The sequence below is a fragment of the Procambarus clarkii genome, chromosome 2, assembly GCF_040958095.1.
Source record: "Procambarus clarkii isolate CNS0578487 chromosome 2, FALCON_Pclarkii_2.0, whole genome shotgun sequence".
Classification (NCBI taxonomy): domain Eukaryota; kingdom Metazoa; phylum Arthropoda; class Malacostraca; order Decapoda; family Cambaridae; genus Procambarus; species Procambarus clarkii.
Window position 1 is genome coordinate 26,281,472 of NC_091151.1, and position 15,423 is coordinate 26,296,894.

Below are 15,423 nucleotides of genomic sequence, written 5' to 3' on the forward strand. Positions count from 1 at the left end.
GCACTCGGATAGTAATCTTGGGCATAGCATTTTACCAAATCACCTCATTCTTTGGGGCACACGTGAGGAACACAAATGCGAACAAGCCTGAATGGTCCCCAGGACAATATGCAACTGAAAACTCACACCCCAGAAGTGACTCGAACCCATACTTCCAGAAGCAACGCAACTGGTATGTACAAGACGCCTTAATCCACTTGACCATCACGACCGGACATAATGAGGTGATAGCCGAGGCTATTTGAACCACCCCACCGCCGGCACTCGGATAGTAATCTTGGGTATAGCATTTTACCAAATCACCTCATTCTTTGGGGCACACGTGAGGAACACAAATGCGAACAAGCCTGAATGGTCCCCAGGACAATATGCAACTGAAAACTCACACCCCAGAAGTGACTCGAACCCATACTTCCAGAAGCAACGCAACTGGTATGTACAAGACGCCTTAATCCACTTGACCATCACGACCGGACATAATGAGGTGATAGCCGAGGCTATTTGAACCACCCCACCGCCGGCACTCGGATAGTAATCTTGGGCATAGCATTTTACCAAATCACCTCATTCTTTGGGGCACACGTGAGGAACACAAATGCGAACAAGCCTGAATGGTCCCCAGGACAATATGCAACTGAAAACTCACACCCCAGAAGTGACTCGAACCCATACTCCCAGAAGCAACGCAACTGGTATGTACAAGACGCCTTAATCCACTTGACCATCACGACCGGACATAATGAGGTGATAGCCGAGGCTATTTGAACCACCCCACCGCCGGCACTCGGATAGTAATCTTGGGCATAGCATTTTACCAAATCACCTCATTCTTTGGGGCACACGTGAGGAACACAAATGCGAACAAGCCTGAATGGTCCCCAGGACAATATGCAACTGAAAACTCACACCCCAGAAGTGACTCGAACCCATACTCCCAGAAGCAACGCAACTGGTATGTACAAGACGCCTTAATCCACTTGACCATCACGACCGGACATAATGAGGTGATAGCCGAGGCTATTTGAACCACCCCACCGCCGGCACTCGGATAGTAATCTTGGGCATAGCATTTTACCAAATCACCTCATTCTTTGGGGCACACGTGAGGAACACAAATGCGAACAAGCCTGAATGGTCCCCAGGACAATATGCAACTGAAAACTCACACCCCAGAAGTGACTCGAACCCATACTCCCAGAAGCAACGCAACTGGTATGTACAAGACGCCTTAATCCACTTGACCATCACGACCGGACATAATGAGGTGATAGCCGAGGCTATTTGAACCACCCCACCGCCGACACTCGGATAGTAATCTTGGGCATAGCATTTTACCAAATCACCTCATTCTTTGGGGCACACGTGAGGAACACAAATGCGAACAAGCTTGAATGGTCCCCAGGACAATATGAAACTGAAAACTCACACCCCAGAAGTGACTCGAACCCATACTCCCAGAAGCAACGCAACTGGTATATACAAGACGCCTTAATCCACTTGACCATCACGACCGGACATAATGAGGTGATAGCCGAGGCTATTTGAACCACCCCACCGCCGGCACTCGGATAGTAATCTTGGGCATAGCATTTTACCAAATCACCTCATTCTTTGGGGCACACGTGAGGAACACAAATGCGAACAAGCCTGAATGGTCCCCAGGACAATATGCAACTGAAAACTCACACCCCAGAAGTGACTCGAACCCATACTCCCAGAAGCAACGCAACTGGTATGTACAAGACGCCTTAATCCACTTGACCATCACGACCGGACATAATGAGGTGATAGCCGAGGCTATTTGAACCACCCCACCGCCGGCACTCGGATAGTAATCTTGGGCATAGCATTTTACCAAATCACCTCATTCTTTGGGGCACACGTGAGGAACACAAATGCGAACAAGCCTGAATGGTCCCCAGGACAATATGCAACTGAAAACTCACACCCCAGAAGTGACTCGAACCCATACTCCCAGAAGCAACGCAACTGGTATGTACAAGACGCCTTAATCCACTTGACCATCACGACCGGACATAATGAGGTGATAGCCGAGGCTATTTGAACCACCCCTCCGCCGGCACTCGGATAGTAATCTTGGGCATAGCATTTTACCAAATCACCTCATTCTTTGGGGCACACGTGAGGAACACAAATGCGAACAAGCCTGAATGGTCCCCAGGACAATATGCAACTGAAAACTCACACCCCAGAAGTGACTCGAACCCATACTCTCAGAAGCAACGCAACTGGTATGTACAAGACGCCTTAATCCACTTGACCATCACGACCGGACATAATGAGGTGATAGCCGAGGCTATTTGAACCACCCCACCGCCGGCACTCTGATAGTAATCTTGGGCATAGCATTTTACCAAATCACCTCATTCTTTGGGGCACACGTGAGGAACACAAATGCGAACAAGCCTGAATGGTCCCCAGGACAATATGCAACTGAAAACTCACACCCCAGAAGTGACTCGAACCCATACTTCCAGAAGCAACGCAACTGGTATGTACAAGACGCCTTAATCCACTTGACCATCACGACCGGACATAATGAGGTGATAGCCGAGGCTATTTGAACCACCCCACCGCCGACACTCGGATAGTAATCTTGGGCATAGCATTTTACCAAATCACCTCATTCTTTGGGGCACACGTGAGGAACACAAATGCGAACAAGCCTGAATGGTCCCCAGGACAATATGCAACTGAAAACTCACACCCCAGAAGTGACTCGAACCCATACTCCCAGAAGCAACGCAACTGGTATGTACAAGACGCCTTAATCCACTTGACCATCACGACCGGACATAATGAGGTGATAGCCGAGGCTATTTGAACCACCCCACCGCTGGCACTCGGATAGTAATCTTGGCATAGCATTTTACCAAATCACCTCATTCTTTGGGGCACACGTGAGGAACACAAATGCGAACAAGCCTGAATGGTCCCCAGGACAATATGCAACTGAAAACTCACACCCCAGAAGTGACTCGAACCCATACTCCCAGAAGCAACGCAACTGGTATGTACAAGACGCCTTAATCCACTTGACCATCACGACCGGACATAATGAGGTGATAGCCGAGGCTATTTGAACCACCCCACCGCCGGCACTCGGATAGTAATCTTGGGCATAGCATTTTACCAAATCACCTCATTCTTTGGGGCACACGTGAGGAACACAAATGCGAACAACCCTGAATGGTCCCCAGGACAATATGCAACTGAAAACTCACACCCCAGAAGTGACTCGAACCCATACTCCCAGAAGCAACGCAACTGGTATGTACAAGACGCCTTAATCCACTTGACCATCACGACCGGACATAATGAGGTGATAGCCGAGGCTATTTGAACCACCCCACCGCCGGCACTCGGATAGTAATCTTGGGCATAGCATTTTACCAAATCACCTCATTCTTTGGGGCACACGTGAGGAACACAAATGCGAACAAGCCTGAATGGTCCCCAGGACAATATGCAACTGAAAACTCACACCCCAGAAGTGACTCGAACCCATACTCCCAGAAGCAACGCAAATGGTATGTACAAGACGCCTTAATCCACTTGACCATCACGACCGGACATAATGAGGTGATAGCCGAGGCTATTTGAACCACCCCACCGCCGGCACTCGGATAGTAATCTTGGGCATAGCATTTTACCAAATCACCTCATTCTTTGGGGCACACGTGAGGAACACAAATGCGAACAAGCCTGAATGGTCCCCAGGACAATATGCAACTGAAAACTCACACCCCAGAAGTGACTCGAACCCAACTCCCAGAAGCAACGCAACTGGTATGTACAAGACGCCTTAATCCACTTGACCATCACGACCGGACATAATGAGGTGATAGCCGAGGCTATTTGAACCACCCCACCGCCGGCACTCGGATAGTAATCTTGGGCATAGCATTTTACCAAATCACCTCATTCTTTGGGGCACACGTGAGGAACACAAATGCGAACCAGCCTGAATGGTCCCCAGGACAATATGCAACTGAAAACTCACACCCCAGAAGTGACTCGAACCCATACTCCCAGAAGCACCGCAACTGGTATGTACAAGACGCCTTAATCCACTTGACCATCACGACCGGACATAATGAGGTGATAGCCGAGGCTATTTGAACCACCCCACCGCCGGCACTCGGATAGTAATCTTGGGCATAGCATTTTACCAAATCACCTCATTCTTTGGGGCACACGTGAGGAACACAAATGCGAACAAGCCTGAATGGTCCCCAGGACAATATGCAACTGAAAACTCACACCCCAGAAGTGACTCGAACCCATACTCTCAGAAGCAATGCAACTGGTATGTACAAGACGCCTTAATCCACTTGACCATCACGACCGGACATAATGAGGTGATAGCCGAGGCTATTTGAACCACCCCACCGCCGACACTCGGATAGTAATCTTGGGCATAGCATTTTACCAAATCACCTCATTCTTTGGGGCACACGTGAGGAACACAAATGCGAACAAGCCTGAATGGTCCCCAGGACAATATGAAACTGAAAACTCACACCCCAGAAGTGACTCGAACCCATACTCCCAGAAGCAACGCAACTGGTATATACAAGACGCCTTAATCCACTTGACCATCACGACCGGACATAATGAGGTGATAGCCGAGGCTATTTGAACCACCCCACCGCCGGCACTCGGATAGTAATCTTGGGCATAGCATTTTACCAAATCACCTCATTCTTTGGGGCACACGTGAGGAACACAAATGCGAACAAGCCTGAATGGTCCCCAGGACAATATGCAACTGAAAACTCACACCCCAGAAGTGACTCGAACCCATACTCCCAGAAGCAACGCAACTGGTATGTACAAGACGCCTTAATCCACTTGACCATCACGACCGGACATAATGAGGTGATAGCCGAGGCTATTTGAACCACCCCACCGCCGGCACTCGGATAGTAATCTTGGGCATAGCATTTTACCAAATCACCTCATTCTTTGGGGCACACGTGAGGAACACAAATGCGAACAAGCCTGAATGGTCCCCAGGACAATATGCAACTGAAAACTCACACCCCAGAAGTGACTCGAACCCATACTCCCAGAAGCAACGCAACTGGTATGTACAAGACGCCTTAATCCACTTGACCATCACGACCGGACATAATGAGGTGATAGCCGAGGCTATTTGAACCACCCCACCGCCGGCACTCGGATAGTAATCTTGGGCATAGCATTTTACCAAATCACCTCATTCTTTGGGGCACACGTGAGGAACACAAATGCGAACAAGCCTGAATGGTCCCCAGGACAATATGCAACTGAAAACTCACACCCCAGAAGTGACTCGAACCCATACTCCCAGAAGCAACGCAACTGGTATGTACAAGACGCCTTAATCCACTTGACCATCACGACCGAACATAATGAGGTGATAGCCGAGGCTATTTGAACCACCCCACCGCCGGCACTCGGATAGTAATCTTGGGCATAGCATTTTACCAAATCACCTCATTCTTTGGGGCACACGTGAGGAACACAAATGCGATCAAGCCTGAATGGTCCCCAGGACAATATCCAACTGAAAACTCACACCCCAGAAGTGACTCGAACCCATACTCCCAGAAGCAACGCAACTGGTATGTACAAGACGCCTTAATCCACTTGACCATCACGACCGGACATAATGAGGTGATAGCCGAGGCTATTTGAACCACCCCATCGCCGGCACTCGGATAGTAATCTTGGGCATAGCATTTTACCAAATCACCTCATTCTTTGGGGCACACGTGAGGAACACAAATGCGAACAAGCCTGAATGGTCCCCAGGACAATATGCAACTGAAAACTCACACCCCAGAAGTGACTCGAACCCATACTCCCAGAAGCAACGCAACTGGTATGTACAAGACGCCTTAATCCACTTGACCATCACGACCGGACATAATGAGGTGATAGCCGAGGCTATTTGAACCACCCCACCGCCAGCACTCGGATAGTAATCTTGGGCATAGCATTTTACCAAATCACCTCATTCTTTGGGGCACACGTGAGGAACACAAATGCGAACAAGCCTGAATGGTCCCCAGGACAATATGCAACTGAAAACTCACACCCCAGAAGTGACTCGAACCCATACTCCCAGAAGCAACGCAACTGGTATGTACAAGACGCCTTAATCCACTTGACCATCACGACCGGACATAATGAGGTGATAGCCGAGGCTATTTGAACCACCCCACCGCCGGCACTCGGATAGTAATCTTGGGCATAGCATTTTACCAAATCACCTCATTCTTTGGGGCACACGTGAGGAACACAAATGCGAACAAGCCTGAATGGTCCCCAGGACAATATGCAACTGAAAACTCACACCCCAGAAGTGACTCGAACCCATACTCCCAGAAGCAACGCAACTGGTATGTACAAGACGCCTTAATCCACTTGACCATCACGACCGGACATAATGAGGTGATAGCCGAGGCTATTTGAACCACCCCACCGCCGGCACTCGGATAGTAATCTTGGGCATAGCATTTTACCAAATCACCTCATTCTTTGGGGCACACGTGAGGAACACAAATGCGAACAAGCCTGAATGGTCCCCAGGACAATATGCAACATGAAAACTCACACCCCAGAAGTGACTCGAACCCATACTCCCAGAAGCAACGCAACTGGTATGTACAAGACGCCTTAATCCACTTGACCATCACGACCGGACATAATGAGGTGATAGCTGAGGCTATTTGAACCACCCCACCGCCGGCACTCGGATAGTAATCTTGGGCATAGCATTTTACCAAATCACCTCATTCTTTGGGGCACACGTGAGGAACACAAATGCGAACAAGCCTGAATGGTCCCCAGGACAATATGCAACTGAAAACTCACACCCCAGAAGTGACTCGAACCCATACTCCCAGAAGCAACGCAACTGGTATGTACAAGACGCCTTAATCCACTTGACCATCACGACCGGACATAATGAGGTGATAGCCGAGGCTATTTGAACCACCCCACCGCCGGCACTCGGATAGTAATCTTGGGCATAGCATTTTACCAAATCACCTCATTCTTTGGGGCACACGTGAGGAACACAAATGCGAACAAGCCTGAATGGTCCCCAGGACAATATGCAACATGAAAACTCACACCCCAGAAGTGACTCGAACCCATACTCCCAGAAGCAACGCAACTGGTATGTACAAGACGCCTTAATCCACTTGACCATCACGACCGGACATAATGAGGTGATAGCCGAGGCTATTTGAACCACCCCACCGCCGGCACTCGGATAGTAATCTTGGGCATAGCATTTTACCAAATCACCTCATTCTTTGGGGCACACGTGAGGAACACAAATGCGAACAAGCCTGAATGGTCCCCAGGACAATATGCAACTGAAAACTCACACCCCAGAAGTGACTCGAACCCATACTCCCAGAAGCAACGCAACTGGTATGTACAAGACGCCTTAATCCACTTGACCATCACGACCGGACATAATGAGATGATAGCCGAGGCTATTTGAACCACCCCACCGCCGGCACTCGGATAGTAATCTTGGGCATAGCATTTTACCAAATCACCTCATTCTTTGGGGCACACGTGATGGTCAAGTGGATTAAGGCGTCTTGTACATACCAGTTGCGTTGCTTCTGGGAGTATGGGTTCGAGTCACTTCTGGGGTGTGAGTTTTTAGTTGCATATTGTCCTGGGGACCATTCAGGCTTGTTCGCATTTGTGTTCCTCACGTGTGCCCCAAAGAATGAGGTGATTTGGTAAAATGCTATGCCCAAGATTACTATCCGAGTGCCGGCGGTGGGGTGGTTCAAATAGCCTCGGCTATCACCTCATTATGTCCGGTCGTGATGGTCAAGTGGATTAAGGCGTCTTGTACATACCAGTTGCGTTGCTTCTGGGAGTATGGGTTCGAGTCACTTCTGGGGTGTGAGTTTTCAGTTGCATATTGTCCTGGGGACCATTCAGGCTTGTTCGCATTTGTGTTCCTCACGTGTGCCCCAAAGAATGAGGTGATTTGGTAAAATGCTATGCCCAAGATTACTATCCGAGTGCCAGCGGTGGGGTGGTTCAAATAGCCTCGGCTATCACCTCATTATGTCTGGTCGTGATGGTCAAGTGGGTTAAGGCGTCTTGTACATACCAGTTGCGTTGCTTCTGGGAGTATGGGCTCGAGTCACTTCTGGGGTGTGAGTTTTCAGTTGCATATTGTCCTGGGGACCATTCAGGCTTGTTCGCATTTGTGTTCCTCACGTGTGCCCCAAAGAATGAGGTGATTTGGTAAAATGCTATGCCCAAGATTACTATCCGAGTGCCGGCGGTGGGGTGGTTCAAATAGCCTCGGCTATCACCTCATTATGTCCGGTCGTGATGGTCAAGTGGATTAAGGCGTCTTGTACATACCAGTTGCGTTGCTTCTGGGAGTATGGGTTCGAGTCACTTCTGGGGTGTGAGTTTTTAGTTGCATATTGTCCTGGGGACCATTCAGGCTTGTTCGCATTTGTGTTCCTCACGTGTGCCCCAAAGAATGAGGTGATTTGGTAAAATGCTATGCCCAAGATTACTATCCGAGTGCCGGCGGTGGGGTGGTTCAAATAGCCTCGGCTATCACCTCATTATGTCCGGTCGTGATGGTCAAGTGGATTAAGGCGTCTTGTACATACCAGTTGCGTTACTTCTGGGAGTATGGGTTCGAGTCACTTCTGGGGTGTGAGTTTTCAGTTGCATATTGTCCTGGGGACCATTCAGGCTTGTTCGCATTTGTGTTCCTCACGTGTGCCCCAAAGAATGAGGTGATTTGGTAAAATGCTATGCCCAAGATTACTATCCGAGTGCCGGCGGTGGGGTGGTTCAAATAGCCTCGGCTATCACCTCATTATGTCCGGTCGTGATGGTCAAGTGGATTAAGGCGTCTTGTACATACCAGTTGCATTGCTTCTGGGAGTATGGGTTCGAGTCACTTCTGGGGTGTGAGTTTTTCAGTTGCATATTGTCCTGGGGACCATTCAGGCTTGTTCGCATTTGTGTTCCTCACGTGTGCCCCAAAGAATGAGGTGATTTGGTAAAATGCTATGCCCAAGATTACTATCCGAGTGCCGGCGGTGGGGTGGTTCAAATAGCCTCGGCTATCACCTCATTATGTCCGGTCGTGATGGTCAAGTGGATTAAGGCGTCTTGTACATACCAGTTGCGTTGCTTCTGGGAGTATGGGTTCGAGTCACTTCTGGGGTGTGAGTTTTCAGTTGCATATTGTCCTGGGGACCATTCAGGCTTGTTCGCATTTGTGTTCCTCACGTGTGCCCCAAAGAATGAGGTGATTTGGTAAAATGCTATGCCCAAGATTACTATCCGAGTGCCGGCGGTGGGGTGGTTCAAATAGCCTCGGCTATCACCTCATTATGTCTGGTCGTGATGGTCAAGTGGATTAAGGCGTCTTGTACATACCAGTTGCGTTGCTTCTGGGAGTATGGGTTCGAGTCACTTCTGGGGTGTGAGTTTTCAGTTGCATATTGTCCTGGGGACCATTCAGGCTTGTTCGCATTTGTGTTCCTCACGTGTGCCCCAAAGAATGAGGTGATTTGGTAAAATGCTATGCCCAAGATTACTATCCGAGTGCCGGCGGTGGGGTGGTTCAAATAGCCTCGGCTATCACCTCATTATGTCTGGTCGTGATGGTCAAGTGGATTAAGGCGTCTTGTACATACCAGTTGCGTTGCTTCTGGGAGTATGGGTTCGAGTCACTTCTGGGGTGTGAGTTTTCAGTTGCATATTGTCCTGGGGACCATTCAGGCTTGTTCGCATTTGTGTTCCTCACGTGTGCCCCAAAGAATGAGGTGATTTGGTAAAATGCTATGCCCAAGATTACTATCCGAGTGCCGGCGGTGGGGTGGTTCAAATAGCCTCGGCTATCACCTCATTATGTCCGGTCGTGATGGTCAAGTGGATTAAGGCGTCTTGTACATACCAGTTGCGTTGCTTCTGGGAGTATGGGTTCGAGTCACTTCTGGGGTTTGAGTTTTCAGTTGCATATTGTCCTGGGGACCATTCAGGCTTGTTTGCATTTGTGTTCCTCACGTGTGCCCCAAAGAATGAGGTGATTTGGTAAAATGCTATGCCCAAGATTACTATCCGAGTGCCGGCGGTGGGGTGGTTCAAATAGCCTCGGCTATCACCTCATTATGTCCGGTCGTGATGGTCAAGTGGATTAAGGCGTCTTGTACATACCAGTTGCGTTGCTTCTGGGAGTATGGGTTCGAGTCACTTCTGGGGTGTGAGTTTTCAGTTATATATATATATATATATATATATATATATATATATATATATATATATATATATATATATATATATATATATATATATATATATATATATATATGTATATATATATATATATATATATATATATATATATATATATATATATATATATATATATATATATATATATATATATATATATATGTCGTACCTAGTAGCCAGAACGCACTTCTATGCCTACTATGCAAGCGCCGATTTGTCTAATAAGCCAAGTTTTCATGAATTAATTGTTTTCGACTACCTAACCTACCTAACCTAACCTAACCTAACTTTTTCTGCTACCTAACCTAACCTAACCTATAAAGATAGGTTAGGTAGGGTTGGTTATGTTCGGTCATATATCTACGTTAATTTTATCTCCAATAAAAAAAATTGACCTCATACGTAATGAAATGGGTAGCTTTATCATTTCATAAGAAAAAAATTAGAGAAAATATTTTAATTCAGGAAAACTTGGCTTATTAGGCAAATCGGGCCTTGCATAGTAGGCCGAGAAGTGCGTTCTGGCTACTAGGTACGACATATATATATATATATATATATATATATATATGTTTCATTGAATATGACCGCATATTCTGTATTTATTATTTTCTGGTTTAGGGCTTCTATCCCTCTAACTATTTTCTTAGCATCAGGGCTTAATTGGAATAGGAGTTCTCCAAAACTCATTTTCGTACTTTTAAGGTGAAGAAAAGAAGTGATTTACTATAGAGTGTATTACACTTATTTGTATAATTTGCACGACGTTTCGAACCTCCATGGTTCATTCTCAAGTGAACAGATCTTACAATACTAGTTGATTTTATACCCGCATTAGGTCAGGTGATAATACAATGAAGGTGAAAAACATGGGGGGATACATAAGGGATAAACATAGGGGCTGCAGAAGGCTTATTGGCCCATACGAGGCATCTCCTATCTAAACACAAAGATTAATCCAGTGTAATTGGCCTGTTATGTTGGACATTGTCTTCTGTGTTGGCATCGATATGTTCTTGTCTTGTCCTTACTCTCATGGTGGGTAGAGTAAATAGTTCCGTGATTTGGGTGTTCATGGTAGGTCGCTCTATTCTTATGTGAATTGCCTCAAGAATTTGTAATCTTCTTGAATCTTGGGTTCATGCCTCGTATGGGCCAATAAGCCTTCTGCAGCCCCTATGTTTATCCCTTATGTATCCCCCCATGTTTTTCACCTTCATTGTATTATCACCTGACCTAATGCGGGTATAAAATCAACTAGTATTGTAAGATCTGTTCACTTGAGAATGAACCATGGAGGTTCGAAACGTCGTGCAAATTATACAAATAAGTGTAATACACTCTATAGTAAATCACTTCTTTTCTTCACCTTAAAAGTACGAAAATGAGTTTTGGAGAACTCCTATTCCAATTAAGCCCTGATGCTAAGAAAATAGTTAGAGGGATAGAAGCCCTAAACCAGAAAATAATAAATACAGAATATGGGGTCATATTCAATGAAACATATATATATATATATATATATATATATATATATATATATATATATATATATATATATATATATATATATATATATATATAAGCTCATCAGTAATTCGGTAGTATTCACGTTAGTGGAACCTCGCCAACCAAATCAAGATAATCGTTGGGGAGTAACACCAGAATACTACCAGAGAGCTGCTAAGTACATAAATTTCAGGCTGAAAAAAGGAGTGAGATTGGATGCCACTTATATCCAATTTACAGCCAGACCATATAGACAAAATCTGGCCAGAGATGGTGTACACCTGTCAGGTTAGTCTAGGTTGCATGTGGTTGACAAATTGATCAACACCATCAACTATCACAAACGGCTGTGGCTAGCAAGCCAAACTTAACTGTACATAATTGTTTTCACTTGTGTGTGCAAGTGCACACTTGTAAACTATAAAATCCCCCCCAAAAAAAAATACAGCACAATTATATTCACATTACTGCACCACAATAATCTTTACCAATCTTATTAGGTAGAATTTAGGCTGAGATTGTGCTGAATTTGGCACAAGCCCAGACTAAATAAATTGATAGTTTCTTAGGTAGGAATTATCACGACTAGACTTAAACTAGTCAGTAGTGTATGTATTATACCATTTGTGCTGACCCTATCAAGGGTGGGATTAAACCTTGAGATAACTCTGATTGGAGTGTCTCCATATTATTTCATTTGTACTCATTAATTTGTGTGTGCCTATTTTGAGTATAGCTGAATGGTCACCATTACATCTAATGGTGATATAGAAGAGCTAACCGGACGAAAGTTAATGGTGAAGTTCGAGCATTGCTCAAAATAGTTAGCTATCTCTTGTTAGGTAGCTACATTTAACCTCAAGTGAGGTAGAGAATAAAATAGCCACATTAAATTAGGCTACATTTAATGTTACTTGTCAACTAATGAACAAGTACCCAAGCTTCATTAGTAATACTTATTCTAATCCCATGAAGTTTGGACCTAATACCAACATGGCTACTCCTGAACAATTAAGGAGAACCTATATTGGCCTTAAAGGTCATTTAACCAGACTAATTAACAAGTCTGAGGGCTTATCTAAAGAAACTCCCATTGACTCTTATCAATTAGAGACATCAGTAAGAGTAGCTGATCTGAAATTTGATCAAGTTAGGTCTACAAGTCAGTCTTATATTGCTCTACTGAATACCATAGAAACTGATCCTGATGAATTAGGTCAAATTATAGACGATATTGCCCAGTATGAAGATGAGACTCAAGATAAACTTTACATGCTATCTAATCTAGCAAAACAATCTAAATCCAATACAAATAATACTATGTCTCAATTCAGTAACCAACTACCAGAGGTTCGTTTACCTACTTTAGACTTACCTACATTTACAGGACTGGATACAGAAAATTGGGACAATTTTTGGACTTCATTTGAAGTTCATATACATAAGAAATCGTCTCTTGACAAGATTTCTAAATTCTCATACCTGCTTAGTCTTCTCAAAGGAGAGGCTAAAAAGGTCATACATAACCTAACTCTCACTGAGAGTAATTATAAGGAAGCTATAAAACTGTTGAAGTTGAACTATTGCAACAAAGAGTTGAGTATAGCTAACCTTTATTATCAATTGCTAGATCTGAATGCACCAAATAGCAGACCAGAGTCACTTCAAAGCTTCAGACTAGAAGTAGAGTCTCTAGTAAAGGCCTTAGGTACTAAAGTTGATATACCAGCCTCAGAATGGTCAATCAAGTTACTTTTGTAGAGGAAATTACCTCGAAATGTCTTAACAGAGCTCTGCTCACACTATAAAACCGAGTTTCTCACTCTTGACCAAATATTCGAGGGACTGAGAATAACGGTTAACAGGTTGAAGACCCATGATAAGATTAAACCTGAGTCTAAACCAACTAATGCTGACACTCCAGTCAAACCCAAACCGACTTTGAATAAGTCTAATAAGTATAAATCTAAGACTGCTCCATCCACTGGAAAAAGGAGTGGTAATGTAGGTACTTATTCGGTGTCTCCTTCTGAGATAACCAATGACTTGTCTGCTAAAGAGACCAAGTCAACCAAAGAAAGAAGGTGTCTGTTTTGTAATCAAGGACATGCCACCTACCAATGCTCTGTTTATCCTAATTATAATACTAGGATTAAACGTTTACAAGAAATACACAAGTGCACCAAGTGCATGGGCTCTCATGATCCCAAAAAATGTGTAGTGCAACTACGTTCATGCAGTAGATGCAACCAAGGTGTACATCACTACGCCTTATGTAGAAAAACTTCTACCCAATCCAGGACAACTGGGGAGAATTCCACGAATTCTACCACAGTACAATATTGCAAAGTGCATCAAGAAATAAATGTACTTGCTACTGTGGGAACCGACCTGTGAGATTTATATTTGTTTAATTTATATGAATTTATATTTACGTTAATTTATATACTTCGATAGCAATTTGTATAATGATAAGTGGACTGTATTTCTGCAATAATCTCAATCTCACAAATCGATCCTCTACACATTAGGGGGGGTTTATTAGTTTATATATATGCAGCCAATCAAACTACAGAATTAACTACATACATTGAAAAGGTTCCTTATCTTATTTGTACAGCAGGTATAACCAGGATGTAGACCACATTTTCCCTCTTTGAGGTAGCTTCCACGTGCTGGTAACTGATGCACAAACATGCTTCCTCGTCTTGACCTGTTAAAAGGGCGCTAGCTGTGAAGCCAGAAACCTAGTATATGACAGGTATTTCAGAGAAACATTGTACATGGAACAATAAAGACCTGGCTTAATTACCTTTAGTATGAGGCGATTTCGCGTTCTAACCGGCTAACCCTACCCAATGACATTAATGGCCACTAATGATAGATAATGGGTTTCGGAAAGAACACTTAACTTGAATTTGTAGACAGCGTGTTGATAATGGTACACTTTTAGTTTCCATAACACTACGTCCAAGTAAATTTAACAGGAGCCGAATTTGCTCCCGTGTGAGCCTCTGGTCTAGTCTCAACAATGGCTGCATCTAACACTCCATACTATTGACGCCTGGCCGACATTGTCCAGATATGATAGGAGCCAAATTTGCTCCACACGTCTCGGAGGTGACACAACAATGGCTGCCCTCCTACCTCACTGACGCCTGGCTTACATTGTCCAGATTTCAGAAAGTGATAGAAGGGTCACATTTACTCTACTTTAATATTGATAATTAAGTTAATTTATATAAGATGTTTTTATGATGGTAAAGTCCAAAGACTAATGTATTTAAGAATAATTCCCACCATAATAGGTGGTGAATTATAATAGTATGTGGTGATGATATCCCATTTTCTATAGACGGTAATTCCACTACAAGTTACGTTTTCAATGGGTTACTTGTTGGTAATACAGCAGCAATTATCTGTATGATATATTAAATGGTGTCGGATTTTCCGACATAATTCCCCAGGGGGCTGCTCACGGGTCGAAGTCCTCTTTAGAACAGACGAACACCGATACTCCTCCTTCGAATTATTAGATTAATTTGATGTTAGTAGTTAGTAATCACACATTTGTGTGTCTGTTCGTATAGGACGGAT